We start from the raw sequence: 14,208 nt of genomic DNA on the forward strand, positions 1-14,208 counted from the left end.
ACTTAATCGCTTAGACATGCGACGCATGAATTGCTTGTACCATTGATAAGCCATACGTTGTAGCATTGGAAAATAATTACCAATACTATGCTTGTGGCGAGACCGAGAATCGCCGAAATGGACCGTCGCGACTGACTCTATCAGGGGTTTGAGCTCTGCCAATGCCTTTCTCACGTTATCTTTATCTGAATTTACAGATAAAAGTTCAGATTTAGCAACAGTTAAAGCGCCAAAAATCGTATAAACAAACTTGTCTTTTCCATCCGCCATTTTGTTTTGTGTTGTATAGGACAGATAATACCGCTGACTGAAAATTGAACGGGCGCACAATGGCCGGATTTGGCTCTCATTTTTCCCAGCGTGGTCACGGCAAATCAAAATCACACAGCACTACAAAAAATATTCACGGCCAAACGACCAATTGTCACGGCACTACACTACACAATATTTCACGGCAAAATAACCAATCTTTGCGGCACTACGCAATTTTTTACGGCAAAATAACAAATTTCCACGGCACTACACAATTTCACTCACGGCAAAATACACAAAGCCACGGCACAACACAGAATTGAATCCTTTCAGAGTAACACGGGGAACCAAATGTTTAAGGTGACAGGGGGAGCAGCAGTAAGGGGGACTCGCGGTCAAAGTCAAAGATTTACGGGTTTTACAGGCGGTTTAAGGAAGGCGCCGGCAGCGGGAAATACCCGCGCGCCGTGTCCTTACTGCTGCTGTGTTGGGAATCAAAGATAAGTGTTTATAAAAATGTACGATATATATACGATGCATGAATGTAAAAAGTTCACCAATGACTTCTGTATAATTTGCCTAAGATCCAAAGTTAACATACCTAAGCCCAAGGGTTTCTGGTGTTGTGGTAAGAAAATGCAAATAGAAGACGACACGTCAGCACAGTGTTACGAGTGTGGTAAGAATATTCGTAATGCCGTACCAAATGCTACCAGAGAGCAGTATTACGCCAATGGAGGTCGTAAGAAAACGCCATATAAGAGAATAAAATACTTCAGGGACTGGATGAGTCATATCCAAGGTTTACATCCGATATATTTAAGCGACGAAGTAAAGAAGAAAATCATAGACCATTTAGAAGAGCCAACCCCACAAAGCCTACGGAAAGCGTTGAAAAAATTAAAACTAGGGAAATATTACAAAGCTATTCCCTATCTTTTGTCTGAAATTACCGGTAAGTCTATTCCCGGGGTTTCTGATATGACAAAAGCCGAGTGGATGTTTTGTCGGCTGGATAAGGATATTCCTTATTACCCTGACGTAATCTATGAAATATTTTACAAAATAGACCCCAACCACCCCCTGTTAGGATGGATTCCAAGAAGATAGTGAATCTTATGGCATAAGATTACGCGTAATTTCTAGACTGACGTTCGATATGTAAATAGAATCCCGTCACGATATTTACTGAGCAAGCTTTCTTTGAAGCTCTTCTTTTGCCTCCTGGTAGATCTTTTTGCGAGATTCCTCGGAAAGATCTTTTACGACTGTTTTTTTGTTCCTTATGTCCGACTTTAATTTCTCGTACTTTTCCTCTTCGGCTAAGATAAGCGAGAATTCTACGTCGTCTATCTTTCTATCACGCAAGGCCTTTGAGACAAGATCGGTAATAGTATTTACTTTAGCCCTTGACAGAGCTATTGTCGTGTCGTGTTTTGATATTTTGCTTGACAACTGTTTCATAATACCCGTAGCAACAGCAGAAATAATACCACAGGTTGCCCCAACGCCGGCCAAAGGAACTCCAACGATTATTCCCGGCCCAGTAAGCGAAGTAGCAACGCCGGAGCCCGTTAACACAACAGAAATGGATCCTGAAGTTATCGCAATCTTATGTAGCGTACTCCTGGCTCTGACGTACTTTTTTCTAACTTTTTCATAGTGTTTCGTTTGTCCTTCCAAGTAAGCCAGGATTAAGTTTGCTTTGTTGAGCCTAAAGTTTTCAGCGTTTAATTCGTTAGGTCCCTCCTTAGGTAAATCAGGATAAAGTGGAGGTGCTGATGGTATAACATCCATTATATATACTAATGTACGACGCTTTTGGGAATGATATTGAGGAGCAGCCACATCACGACAACAGGGATTATGCCAACTGGAGAGCATTTAGGAAAATGTTTCCGCATGCAGACCCCAGTAAGTTTGAGCGCAGACCTGATGGGATTTACTTCAACGGCGAAAGAATGTACAGCAATGCGGACTTGGAGCCAAAGGCGACCGTTAAGCATAAAGAAAGGCAGCCTAATTTCCCGGAGAATTTATTACCGGCAACAGAGGATTACCCATTTTACGACAACAAAGGTGGAGCGGATGACTTTGCTAAGATGGTTACCTCCTTAGAAATCCCCGTGGGTCCTACGACTTTCAAAACAAAGGTCAGAGACATCTTTAGAGAAACTGCCATGAAACATAACTCAGGGAAAGAATCCAGAGAATGGTTATCAGGTCCCAACATGCGGTATTGGCCGCAGCAGTTGAACTTTGCTGTCTGGGCTGCTACTAAAGGATGCGGTATAGCCGCGGATATGTTCCATATTCCTTTCCTAAGATTCCACGTTGCCTTTACTATTCGCAGGATATTGTTTGAGTTAGGAGCGCCGCTTCCTAGTGACGCTATCTTTAACCCAAAGGATAACAAGTATGACAAAGTTGCATGGGAGCGATTAAGGAATGAGTTTAAGCTTACCAACCCCGATTTTCGTAACAAAGAGGGTACCGCCCATGGTTTAGGAGAGACTTACACCTATGCTTCGTATGTTGGTGCCAGCATAGAAAGGCCGGGCATGGGGTATCCCAGCTCTTACGAATTCTCGGACTTAGGAGGCAGCGGAACGAAGGGTAATTTAATTTACTACATAGAAAGCAAAGAAAAGTATCCTTGGGCGCCTTTCTTTGCCGCAAAGGGCATTGGACTGAAAAACCTAGCAAGGATTAATCGAAGCATCGAAGCCTTTGTTTACTGCATTCTAGGAGCACAGGTTAGCACTCGCAGCCCCATCGTAGATGCCTCCGGTGCGTCACAGGAAACGCAACAAATATTCCTTGTCCTCTTCGAAAGCGCTGTTATCGAGAATGAGATCTCTAAGTCGGTGCAGAGATATCAACTTGCAGTGCAGCAATCCAAAGTGCGGCTGGATTACGCTTTGTCGCCTGGTTGTTGGTTGATGCCAAGTAATTTGGTTATCAACGCCAATTCCGTCGTGGGTTACAACAACAAGCTTCAACGAGCTACTAAGGATATGAAGTTTGGGGTGAATGACGTGAACTCTGACACTCTTAGAAGCATCCCCCATTTCGTGGAGAAGCCTAAGAAGGAGCACGTAGAAAAGCCCGCACCAAAAAACGTAATCAAAAAGAAGGTCCTGCCTACGATACGTGAGGAATATGACCATAACTTACTAAAAGCCGGCTTAGCAGCTGCAGGCGTTGGTCTGAGCTATTATATATGGCGATGAACAACCCCTACGTAGCTGGAGTAGATTGTGTTTATACGACTTACACAGGCGAGAAAAAATACACCCAGGCATCTTGGGTTGATGTCACGGGCATGTCCGTGAATTTGAATTACTCAGGAAAGAAGTTAATCCTTTGTAGTATTTGCATTGGCGCGAGTAGTCACGCCAACGTCGGCTTTAGGTTCCTGGATGACAATGGCGTACTGCAGCCTATGAGAAATAAGACAAACAACAGAGAGCCCGTGCATTTCTCCGTAGAGCCCAACCCAGCCAGTAATGAGAACCTATCGGTTTGGACTTTCCACATGGTCGCCGATTGCCATGGGAAGGTAAAGCTGCAGATACGCGTAGATGATACGGGGAAGGTCACGGTAAATAGCATAGAAAATCAGAGGGATCAGCCTTATAATCACGCAACCATTAGCACTCTTACGGTGGTGAGCCTTTAAATATATGAATCCGCACACGAAAGAGGACTGGTTTTTTCATTACCTGGGGGAGAAGGGCTACGTAAACGACGAATGGTATGACACCGGATTGTGGGTGAAGGTTGGGGGCCTGGGATTGATCATGTGTACCATTAGCATTTCGACAGAGTATTCGGGCAATGTCGGGTTTAGGCTCGTCGATGAGGCCAACCATCCGCTATTGCCTTATAGGTCAAAAAATAATGCTAGACATTCAACCCATTTTTCATGTGAACCCAATCCACCTACCCAAGAAGACCTAACGCCCGTGACTTTTCATATGATAGCTAATTGTCAATATGCAAAGCTTCAAGCTCGCCCCAGCGATGCCACTAATTCTGGAGCCAACCCCAGCAACTTCCGAATAAATGTTGTGGGAGATCCTCCGGTGGATGCTACTTGGAATCATAAGACCATTAGCACTATGACCGCCATACCGCTAGTTCCGCATTATCAAGGCGGTGCGAATACTATCTTTACTTATCCCCAATCGAGGACTCCTCGGACACCCGACGACGATAAGCCCCCAGTAACGTACCCAGATAAGATTAACCCTTCATCTTCTTCAGGAGTACCACCCCAATAGCGACGACTAATATCCAAATGTTATTCCCCACAAACTTTAGCAGTTCTCCGCCGGCCCTAAGCGCCAAGGAAACAACCGAACCCAGCAGCCCAGGAAGACCGGCTGCCATCTTTTTTCCCAAGTCCGTCAGCCCATTGCCTAATTTCTTTACGCCCGCGCCCGTAGCCTTAAGCGTGCTAAGGATAACTCCTACTACGCTCGAAATAGCAACCGCAAATGCCAGCGGAATACCATACTTCACCAGAGCTCTTTTTATTTTTTCCTTGGTGGTAAGTCCCAATTCTCTTTCCAGGTTTTCCTTTTGCGCCTGTAATTCCGCAACTCTCTCCTGAAGGGTTTCTACCTCCCTTTGGGCTGCCTCCCTTTCTTCTTCGGGGCGCGCCTGGTCCTCGATTACTTCTTGCTGCCGCTCTATTTGCCCCTCCAGGTCTTCGATGGCCTGATCTCTTTGCCGGATTTGTTCCTCCTTAGTATTGATTTCAGCCATTAACCGTCGCCGTTCCACTAAAGAGCCGGCTATGGTGGTTTGTAGGTTATCGGTATCGTCTTTAATTAGATCCAACTCCTGCAGGGCGAGGTTAAGAGCCCTTTGAGTTTGATTTCTTTCACGTCGAATTCGGGTTCTTTGATCTACCAGCTCACTTATTTCTTGATTTTTAAATTCGACCTCCCTCCTATGCGCGTCGGCAAGCCGTTGGTTTTGCTTCATGTATTCCTCCTCCCTTTCTTCCAACGTTTCCCGCAGTGCTTCCACTGAGTCGCCAGAGCTTTGGGCTTCTCCTAAGTCCTCCCGTGCTTTGTCTAATTCGCGCAGGGCCTGATCCACCTGATTTCCTATTTCTTTTATTCTTTCATCTTGATGGGCGGACTTCTTTTCAGCATCGGCAAGTAGCTGACCTTGCTTTGCATATTCTACATCTTTTTCTCTTAACTCCCTTTGCAGATCCGCGGCACGTTTTTCCGCGTTGGTCCTTTCGGTTAAGTTGTGCAGCCTTTCTAACAGGCTTCTAGTAGCACGCTGAAAGCCTCTTAATCTCAAGACGTCACCCCTAACGTTGCCCTCCTCATCAAAGAGGTTTTGCGGTTTTGTCCAGCAGTCTTTGTCGGGAAATCTTAAGTCTTGGACGCTTATGAGGACTTTGTTTCCCTTTTCCGTGAGCTTTACGTCGTCAGCATCAAAGTTGTCGTAGCGCAGCTCTAGCTCCCGCGCTGCCCACTCTACGGTTTCCCGCGCGGCTGCTTCCGGCTCGCCCATGTTTTGAAGCTCTATGTGCTCACGCGGAAACGCGTACTCGCGTGCTTTGGGATGTCTTAGGGCCTTTGCAATCCTATCCCTTAGGGAATCGTCGACTTGTTGGGTGGGAAGCAGCGGTTCTTCATCACCGTCGTTAATGTCAGCCTGACCTTCCTCAGTGGTGGGATCAAAGTCGGGGTCTGTTCCTTCTACTTCCATTATATATGATAAGCTCAAAGTTAAATCCCAACGTATTACCTAAGCAGGTTGGCGGACTAAAGGCAGAACGCACCTTTCACCGGGTTACATTCACGCCCAGCAGCGCAAAGCCAGGGGAGACGCTGTACGTAGGCGTGCCTCGCCTAACGGATAACCTAGTATTGGTTCCTGGCACCTTGGCTTTAAGGTTTGACCTAGCAATACAACCAAGCACCAAGGACAAGCGCTATACCGTCAATAACGTGGGTAGGAACCTCGTTTCTAAGATGAGAATCAAGTTCGCAGGGGAATCCTTGCTGGACTTAAATAGGTACGACCTGTACACCACGTATAAGGATCTGTGGCTAACAGCCTTTGACCGTGCACAAAAGATAGAGCAGGGAATTGGAAGCGTTATTCTTCGTAAGCTTCGCAGGGATACTAACCCCGCGCCTACGGACTCCAGCGGAGCAACCGCAGTAGCAGACGCAACAAGGGTAAAGACCGCCTATGGTAGCAAGTACGTTATCCCTTTAGATTTCGAAGTGATTACGAGTCATGGTGTGTACTACCCCAGGCAGTTATCCGAGTTACAGTTTGAAGTAACCTTGGCGGACACTACGAACGTCATAGGAGGAATGGACAGCGCAATTAGCGGGGCTGTTGATCCTTATTCTATCACTAATCTAGAATTACAGTACGAAACGGTGTACAGCGAAGAGCTGGCCCGTAGCGCTGGCATGGAATACAGCGCCGGAAAGGCATTCCTTTACGATCACGTGGTGATGTACAAGACGTTCAGCTTCTTGGATAAGACGGATGAGGTTATCAACCAAAGCATTAACCTCCCCCGAAGAAGTCTTACGGGACTAATGCTGGTGTTTGCCAAACCCTACGAGGCCGGTAAGCGCGACTCCGAAGCGTTCCACAACCCCAACATTACTAACGTCGGCGTGAATATCAACGGCGTTCCAAACAAGGTTTACTCCCAGGGAATAAAACCTGAAGACGTCTACAGGGAGGCAAAGCGTAAGTTTGGCGACCAAATTAGCCCCGAGGAATTCTTTAAGGACAAGTACGCGTTATGGATTGACATGCGCGCCATTAACGACGAAGACCTACATGGTCAGGGTTTACGTCTAGTAAATACGCAGGATGGCATAACATTGGAGATCAAGCGCACCAGAAACACCAGTGCGAGCGACGGTGATAGGATAAACTGCTACGTCTTCGTCGTGTCTGACGCGCAACTGAGCGTAGAAATGAATCAGCTAAAGAGCGTCGCCTACTAGTTTCGTGAACGAAGTGAACGAAAAATTAAAATATTCCTTACGTATAATATGCTTCGCGTATTTGAAAACAACGACACCAAACTGCAATGCATAGTGCAAGGCGACAAACTGTACTTCAAAGCAAAGGAGGTGGCCTTGGCGTTGGGTTATGAGCGCCCCAGAGATGCAATTAGAGCACACGTATCTGAGAAATACCAGAAAAGATGGGTTGATCTACAAGGGGCTGCGAATCACCGCTCCCTTACCACGCAGCCAAATGCCGTGTTTATATCCGAACCTGGTTTGTACGAACTGATATTTAGCTCCAAACTACCCAAAGCTGTGGAGTTTCGTGATTGGGTCTTTGAGGAAGTCCTACCCGCGCTAAGGAAAACGGGTAAATATGCAATAGAAAGGCGGTTTGGCGGCCCAAACAAGTTAGTATTCAAGATCGAAAATGAAGCCGACCTACACGCGAAGGTCGTTGACTACACACGTAGGTTTTACCCCGATTTCATCATAGCGCCGGGTCTTGGCGAACTTCAAGATTCAGACAGCAAGCGAATAACCTGCTGGCGAAAAGGCTACCAAGCCGGTCAACCCGACCTTTTAATCCTAAATGCGCATAAGAAATACCGCGGGTTGTGTATTGAGTTGAAAACCCCAAAAGGAAACGGCGTCTTATCCGCGAAGCAATCTAAGAAAATCTCACAGCTTGACGTAAATGGTTACCTAACGATGGTTAGCAACGATTACGACATTATCTGCCGTGCCCTGATGGATTACGCGGATGGCATTCGTATTCCCTGTAAGGGCTGTGTAAAGCGGTTTAAGTCCTACGCCACTTTGAAAACGCACCTAAAGATATTCCATAGGTATAATAAAGCTCAGCTTGACTCACTGGCGTGATCTTGTCCACGGTAAAGCATACGAAATAAAAAATTACGTCGTCTTCGAAGACATTGACCGTTTACGGTTAGTCCTCAAAGACTTAGAAGGCAAGGAATATTCCCTTTGGGCGCCGGATTGCGTGCGGTACGTAATTCAGGGCGAGGAATTCACCCACTTACGCAGCCATGGTAAGGCAAATGGCCGATGGAAGTTTGACATTGAAAGAAGAGTCACTCCATCTCCTCTTTGTAGTTAAGCGCGTCTGCTAAAGTCCGCTGCGCTTTAGGATCCGCGGAGCACCAATGCCCCACAAAGGATCCTTCGGAGAATACCCTGTCGCAATGAAGGCAGGTGTATTTTTTACGCGGTTTGGGTATCGGTATGCAGTCGGCAGGTAGTTCGCAAGTAATACAGTCCATATATTGAAAGGGTAATTAGAATGCCTCCAAAGAAGGCGGCTGCGTAGGCTAGCATATACCTTTAAAAGGGGTCCTTATTTTTATTAATGTTTCTTCTTTTCTTATTGAGTTCTGCATACCTTCTACAAAAGGGGTCCTTATATTTATTAATGTTTCTTCTTTTATTCTTAATAAACGATCAAAGAATATTAATAAATATAAGAGTGCATTTTGAGACTCTTTGCGCAAACCCTGCTTTACTTACGGGCTTTCCTTACCTCCATGTTTTGAGCATGCCAATCATCAAAACGATCCAAGTACTCCTTAAAACCGCGGGGATGATGTTGCGGGCACAAACACTGCCAGATATGATCATCTCCTTTCCTTAAGCCGCCACACGCTTCACAGGGCGCACTCCAATACTCTGCGTTCTCCCAGCGCGTACCTTCGGCGCGGTCGAACTCCGTAAAGCGTTGGTCTATTTCTTTCTTACGAAGAGTTGACTTCCTTATGGTTTCCGCTGGGCAACATCTCGCAGCGATATCACCATGCTCCTCGCATACGACGTCCAAATCATAATTACCACGACATCTATGTTGATGCCACGCGTCGGTTAAGAGCTCCCCGCAGCGCGCACACACATCCTTTAAACACACCCTATTTTCTTGGTGGTATTGCAACATTTGGGGCGTGCTAAAGAGCCGATTGCAATCAGCACAGCGTCTTTCCTTAGACTTCAAACACACCCTTCCTTCCACGTGATATCGCAGCGCCTGTTTGCTGCTAAACTGCCGGCTGCAAGTGCCACAGGTGGTGACGTTATCCACCTCTTTAAAACATACCTTCTTTTTTTGGTGATATTGCAAAGCCTGTTTGCTACTGAACTCCCTGTCGCAATCCTTACACTTCATTATATAATAAGAATTTATTAACCCTTATAAGGGATACTTAATAAAGTCCTTAACGGAATCTTTCGCCCACTTTGCCATCGTTATCAGCGCGCCAAACCGTTCTGCACGCTTCAGACCGCACATTTCATCGTACAACTCCTGCACGCGCTCTTTTAACCGGTCTATCTCCTCCCTTTGCATTTCTATGGTGTCTCTTTTATCTTTTGCGTCGCCGGCAATCCTTCTTACTGCGTCCACTGGGTCCATCGTATATATAATGGATCCGAACCATATTCCCTGCAATGCTCTGATAGTAGGACCCACCGGCTGCGGAAAGACCCAGTTCGTCGTGGAGCAGCTATTAGGACCCTTTAGATACCGCTTTGACTATATCGTGCTATTATGCCCCACCTACGTGAATAACCGCACCTGGACGGGCATAGGAGTGAAAGATGACGACTTCTTCGTAGATATCTTAGATCCTAATGAGTTATCCAGCCATCTTAAGTTCTGGCACAAACAATTCCCTAAAGATACGCAGACACTCCTTATATTGGATGACATCGCCTGTGGGGACGATGTAAAAAAGCGCACTTCCGAGCTCGTTAAACTCGCCTTTAGCGGCAGACACGACAATATCAGCGTTTGGTTGCTTTCCCAGCAGCTTACCAGTGTCTCTAAACCCTTCAGGGAAAACATAGGCTCTCTCGTAGTATTTTATACGCCCAGTAAGTCTGACCTGGAAACCATCTTAAGCGACTACGGCGGTGAGATATCCAAGGAACAGTTACACGAATACATGCGGCACCTAAAAACGCACCAACATTCCAAGATGATCTTCTCTTTGAGGTTTCCGTATTCCATTAACATATATGGACATTGAGCAGCTCTTAGATGAAGTCCCCACACAGTTAGATGAAAGTAACCTCAAGGAACAACTCAACATCCTTGTGTCTTCGGGGAAGTGCAAGGAAATGATTGGTAAGGAACTTACCCATGAGCAAGTTAATAAGTTGTCAGAAGAGGAAGTTAAGAAGTTCCATAAGAGGTACGAGGCCGCCCTTGCAAGTAAGACCACGGACGCCGTAGCAGACTCCGCTATCCGACTTGCGACTAAATTGCTTGGACTTGCGCTGCCCATAGACGACGTGGAGCAACTACAGAAGGACATAAGCGAGGACTACGTTATTGCCCAAGAACTTAAGATAACCTGTGGGTGGTTGTCTTTGAAGTGCGGTAAGTTAATGGCAGTCGCCTCTGCGGCTTTGCACGTAGCTCAGCACGTTGACTTGAAGGAACTTACGGCCTCTTGGAAGGACTTCAAGAAGGACAGAGACGTTGAAAAGGTCTTCCAGGCAGCACTTGCTGAGGTACCTGATCAAGTCGCCTCAAGTACTTAGTTAAGTCGTTGTCAAGTCACCTCAAGTACTTATTTAAGTCGTTGTCAAGTCACCTCAAGTACTTAGTCAAGTCGTTGTCAAGTCATTGCCAAGTCATTGTCAAGTCCTTCAAGTCCCTTAATATAAGATGAGTGGCACCGAAGAACAACCACCCGTAGAAGATACCAAGATTACCAAGGCTAAATCTCCGGGCAGAGTCGCTGCCGGAAAGAAGCTCGCGGAGATGAACAGGAAGAACAAAGCCAAAAAGGAAGAAAAGGTGGAGGAAAAAGAAGAGGAATCCTTTATTAATCCGGGATACGTCATTGGCGCGTTAGGAGTCGCTATAGCAGCAGGCAGCCTCTACTTACAATGGCGGGCAACGAAGCCAAAAGTAGAACCACCAACATATCACGCACCTGTGGAACCGGCTGTTAGAAAAAGTAAGATCCCTGAAATGGAGTAATAACCTTCTCGCTCTGTAATATAATGTCAACCGCGTTATTGAAAACTGTTGAAGAAGCAGCTATTATTACTTCCATCGTTGCGGGTATTGGTTGGGTTGGTAAGAAAGTGCTCAAAGAAGACTTTACTGAAGACCCAAGCAAGAGCTTCGCTAACTTTGCTAAAATGACCGCTGCCGTGGGTGGGGCTATCATGGTAAAGGATTACCTACGGAAGGAAAAGTACCTCCCTACGGTGTGAAAATCCCTGTGATTTTCTAATATATAATGGCTAGCGTGGTCGCAGGTGGAGTTATTGCAGCTTTAGCATTCACTGGAGCTAATTATGGTGGTCAATATTTGGATAGATTAGTCAGAGGCGACAAAAGCGGAGATTTGGCCGCCGAAAGAAAGAGACACGACTTAGCGCTGGAGAAATATCAAAGGGACGTGGCAGCTTGGAATGAAAAAAGACAAGCTTACAGGGATTGGTTGGACAAGAACTACCAAGACAAAATGCAGGCAGACAAGAACTTCGAAAATACGGACTACGCCTTTAAACTTTATGCACAGGCACACCCCTCGGCATTAACGGGGTTGAGAAAGCCTCAGTTTAAGAATTACTATCAGCCTTCTAAGAAACAAAGAGACAATGAGTTGGTCTTTGTAGGAGTCGCAGGACTGGCAGGGGGCGTAGCTTTGGCGTATCTGCTCTGAGCTGCGCTCAGATCACTAGAAGGGGACTTGTCCCCTGTAATATATGATCGTCTTTTTGGAAAGCAATAAGAATAACTTTACTACTTATTTGAATCCTCCCATCAAAGCCTGTAAGGTTCGGTTGGTTAGTTGCTCTTTGTACAATTCTTGGTATAATTTGATTAATGGCTTTGTCATCGGAACTTCCGGCACCAAGCCAAAGTTACCAGATTCCCATTACACCCCTATAACACTGGCTAAGGAGCTAGCAAAGCATGGATATACTCTTACCACAGGATTACCCCATGAAATGACATTCAAGAAAAATAGTGGGAGTGCCAATCTAAAGGACAGTTCATTGGTAGAACTCCTGGGCCTTACTAGTACCACGATAAATAGCGGCAGTACATATGATGTGAAATGGAAAGTCGCATCCTCTTATGAAGTCTATTGCGATTTGGCCAATAGTTACAACAATGGAGAAAAGTCTTCTCTTATGTCCAAGTTTCTGCCCAAAGGTAATCCATTTGACTCAGAAGAATACACTCCCATTTCTTTGAGCTATGACTTGTCTAATTTGGTAGAAAGCATAAACATCACCATTAAAGTGGACGGAAAGACGGTGGATTTTAACGGACGCAAGATCAATCTTGTCCTATCCTTCGCTTGAATCAAGCGAAGCGCGATTCTATTCATATAATGGGCCGCCTGGAGGACAAACTCAAAAGGATTTACTATGGGCCCGAAGGTTATTGGAAAGGAGCGTCAGCTATCAAGAAACTCGCGACCGCGGCCAGGGTATCAGAAGAAACGGCTAAGAACTGGCTAAGAAAACAAACCCTCTGGCAGGTTTATCTTCCCGTGCCGAAGTACATTCCCAGGCCCAGCTTTACCGTAAATACCCCCAATGAAGTTCATCAGGCAGATTTGCTTTTCTTACCGCACGACAAGGTGCGAAGAAAGACCTATAGATACGCTTTGACCGTAGTTGATATCGCAAGCAGATATAAGGACGCCGAACCCATAACCAGCAAGGATTCTGGGGAAGTCGCAGAAGCCCTGGGTAGGATTTATAAGCGCGTTTTGAAATGGCCTAAGCTGCTGCAAGTGGATGCGGGAACGGAGTTCATGGGCGTGGTTACCAAAACCCTGAAAGACCACAGCACTAAGATTAGGAGAGCCGAAGCAGAGTACCACAGGGGTCAGAGCATCGTTGAAAGATTCAATAAGACCTTGGCCGAGCGTCTCTTTGGATACCAGTATTGGAAAGAGCTGGAAGATCCCTCCAAACGCAACAGGGAATGGACACAGCGGCTCCCCCAGGTCGTCGCGGCTTTGAACAACGAGGCGGCCAGGGCTACGGGAATGAAACCCAAGGATGCCATAAAAAAGAAACACGTGGAACACAAGTCCTACGTCAGAAGTTCGAGGGCGGTCGGACTGAAGGAAAAAAAGCTCCCCCGCGACATAGTGGTCAGATACCTCTATCAGCCGGGGGAACTCGAAGGTGGCAGTAAGAGAGCCACGGATCCTAACTGGTCCCTGGAAACGTATGAGATTTCAAAGTCCGTCACCAAGGAAGGGCAACCCGTGTTGTATTACCTAGATGGCCCAAGTCGCGGATTTGTCATGGAAGAGCTGCTCATAGTCCCCAAAGACTCAGAGTAGCGCTGCTCCACGCGCCCGATTACACTCTAGGCATGTCAGCCTTACGTTGCCTCTGCAATGCCCGCGTTTATTATTTATGCGATCCACGGAGAACTGCTGATCGTCATTTGGGTCAAACCTCCATAGTAGAGGTATGTTACATTTGGCACACCTTGCCCCTTTCTTATAGACGTCGTCCACGCATAGGTCGAACGTCATATTTTTTTCTTCGTCGTGCCGCTTGTAGCGAAGGAGTTTCTTGGCAATGTTCTCCTTAGCTACTTCTTCGGGGGTGCGGTCGTAACGCAGTTGCGGACCCCAGGCTCTTTTTAACTGTTTGGCATATTCTACGCGGCTTACGGCGGTGTAGATAAGGTTGCTCCAACACAGCCGCTGTTCTATGATCCATAAGGTTTCTTTTATGGTAAGCCCTTGCGCGCTGTGGACTGTCATGCAATAACCTAAGCGCCAGTCTGGATGAGAGGTAATCCTTTCCACCTTTTCTATGGGCACCCAGGCTTTATCATGCGTTACAGCGTTCTGCAGTTGGATGTCGGTACCAGGTACCCAGACGTCTCTTTTTTGCATGCGGGTGTCGTGGGGTTTGTAAGAAACGGGCACGG

Source organism: Actinia tenebrosa, unplaced genomic scaffold (genome assembly GCF_029948245.1).
Source record: "Actinia tenebrosa isolate PJP-AT-01 unplaced genomic scaffold, QUT_ActTen_1.0 PGA_scaffold2__45_contigs__length_23673736, whole genome shotgun sequence".
NCBI classification, from domain to species: Eukaryota; Metazoa; Cnidaria; class Anthozoa; order Actiniaria; family Actiniidae; genus Actinia; species Actinia tenebrosa.